The sequence below is a fragment of the Poecilia reticulata genome, chromosome 8 (assembly GCF_904066995.2).
Source record: "Poecilia reticulata chromosome 8, P_reticulata-male-v2, whole genome shotgun sequence".
Classification (NCBI taxonomy): Eukaryota; Metazoa; Chordata; class Actinopteri; order Cyprinodontiformes; family Poeciliidae; genus Poecilia; species Poecilia reticulata.
This window is the reverse complement of record NC_088837.1, coordinates 21,554,850-21,557,460: the sequence shown is the minus strand read 5'-3', so window position 1 is coordinate 21,557,460 and position 2,611 is coordinate 21,554,850. Positions and strand designations below refer to the sequence as shown.

The 2,611-nt window shown below is 33.2% G+C and overlaps 1 non-coding gene across 1 annotated transcript; it reads left to right on the top strand.

Moving 5' to 3' along the window:
- Nucleotides 1–1,782: 1,782 nt before the first annotated feature.
- On the top strand, nucleotides 1,783–1,856 carry trnai-aau (transfer RNA isoleucine (anticodon AAU)). Its single transcript has one exon. It is a non-coding gene; the product is annotated as a tRNA-Ile (tRNA).
- The last annotated feature ends 755 nt before the right edge of the window (nucleotides 1,857–2,611 follow it).

Genomic DNA, 2,611 nt, shown 5'->3' with positions numbered 1-2,611 from the left:
TTATCCTTCCTCAAACAGTTTTAGGGTAGATTTATGGGCTAAACAGAACATGTTCTGTTTAGCCCATGTTCTGTTTAGCCCATAAATCTGTTTAGTCTACTCAGTTCTGCCTAAAAGAAAAAAAAGTTAAGTGATATTTTCAGCACAAATATCAACTCAAATGTTTCTGAGAACTACAACTCCAAAATAAATGGATGCCCTTCTGACAGGACAGTAAGAGTTAAAAGCTCAAACTAACACTGAAGTTGAGAAAATATTATTTTATGATATATAGACTATTACATTTTGGTGATTTTTAACCACATTGACGGATAAAAATTCAAAATTGGATCATTAAATTAAAAAAACAGTTTGAAATTTGATAAACATTTAACATTTCTCTAAAGACTTAGAGAGATATTTAAAGATGCTCTTGTCTGATGTTAATACTGACCCAAAGTCTGGTGATTTCAGCTAATATTAATGCTTTATTTCAATCTAACACAACCGTCTGCGGTTCAGATTAATCTTCCTAAAGTTTCAATGACGCATATCAATTTATCTCACACAAAGATAAAAGGAGTTAAATATAAGGAAGCAATTTTCTCAAATGCAAGCTGCAGTGATGAGAAACAGAGCTAATCTCTTTGATCTAATTTTTATAAATTAGATCATAAATGCCACAATACAAAGAGAAAAAAAGGACATAGCAAAAGTAAATGGAGAAAGAAGGTACACTGTGTAATAAAAAAGGGAAGAACAAGACAACCTTAAGAGGATGAGCCAAGAAATTACAGAAATAACTCACTAATTGGTAAAAGCAGAAGACAGATGTCTTATCTGGTTGCTGATAAAACAAAACACTTCTGCCTGCGAGACAATTCCTTCATGTTAAGTCAAAAGGAACAAAACACAGGGGGACCATATGTACAGATCAAGAGCCAGAGGCTCTTCATGTTGCTGAACAATGCTTCATTTCCGCTGCGAGTTCATTCTAATTTATCTGCCTTTACTTTAAAAAGAATAAAAATAAACATTAGAACAATGTCCTACAGAATACCAAAAAGCTCTGGGTAAGCTTTCTTCTGGCTTAGAGAAATTGTACGTAATGGTAATCTTTAAAAAAGGACATGCTATTAACTTCATTCATTCACTAAAATTAACAAATGAACAATATAAGAAAAAAATTTGTGAAACATAAATTTTAATTTCTAAGATAAAGACACTTGAGTAAAAATCTCCTTTAAACCAGCTCAATTCTGTGTGAAAATACCTCCTTGCTAAATTATGAATGAATTAAGCCACATCCAGAAATGACTATAGTCAGATCTTAATAAATTACTTAAATATCATCCACCCAACAATGTGACACAAGCTAAAACTGCCAATAAAACAATTTCTTAATCTAAAGAAATGTAATAAAAGACTAGAAAGTGTGAATGCTGAATACTTTTGGTGAAAATGGCAAAAACATTTGAAGCCAACTGCTGGAGAAAGGCTTGCAGAAATGTAAGAAATAGTCCATGCATTGTGGAAAAACCCATGTAAAAGCGAAAATTAGCTAAAACGCTAAAACTAGCTAAAATGCTAACGATACCAAATAGGCAACCACTAGCATGCTGGGTTACAGTGATATATTCCATGAAATGTAAAAAAAATAAATAAATAAATAAATCATATAAGCCCTAAAATATGAAGGATTCCTCTATTCCTTCTGATAAAAACGGTGGGTGAATGAAATCCACACCTTTTATGATTCCTGAGATATCAACATTTGTTTGGAGGCATCATTTAGCATCGTTTGACCGGTTAGCTCAGCTGGTCAGAGTGTGGTGCCAATAATGCCAAGGTCATGGGTTCAATCCCCAGACTGGTCAATTCAAATCTATAGTCTTATTAAAAATGTCAATACATTAAAAAGGCTGGAAAATCAAATATTATGCATGTTGATTTTGAAAAACTATGAGCACTTTCCTCAAATCTTCATTGTGTTAAGATCAGGTAAGTTGTTCTTAAATCGATGGAAACTCAACATTGTGTATGGCTGGTTAGCTCAGCTGGTCAGAGTGTGGTGCTAGTAATGCTGAAGTCATGGGTTTCATCCCCAATGTGGCCAATTGAAATCTAAAGTCTTTTGGAAAGTCAACACTTCAAAATTAAAAATGGCAGGAAAATAAAATCAACACTTCAAAATAAAGAAATGGCTCTGAAATCCAATCATTTAGTTAAGCATGGAAATATGCTTATACATCATTGTCCATTTTAAGTAAGATTTCTTTGAATTTATTTCACTTTTTAACAGGATTTTTTTTGCGTTTTCCTTTTTTATGTCTCTATAGTTTGTGTGCTAGTGGAAGACGTCATGACCAAACCATATTTTAAAACTTCCTGTCAACTTTTAACATAAAAACACCGTGGGGCACTGATGGACTGCTCTGGCATCCACCACCAGGCTTATGGAGTTTTCTGGAGAAAGCATCCTAAATCTAAGAAATTCTATAGAAATGCCCACAATATTGAAATTTTTTTCAAAATGCACAACAAATGCAACACATTTATAGCAGAGTAAATGATGCCAGTCTCAGTTCAATCTCTCTTACAACATCCTTCAGCTGCTGGTAATGAGAAAGCC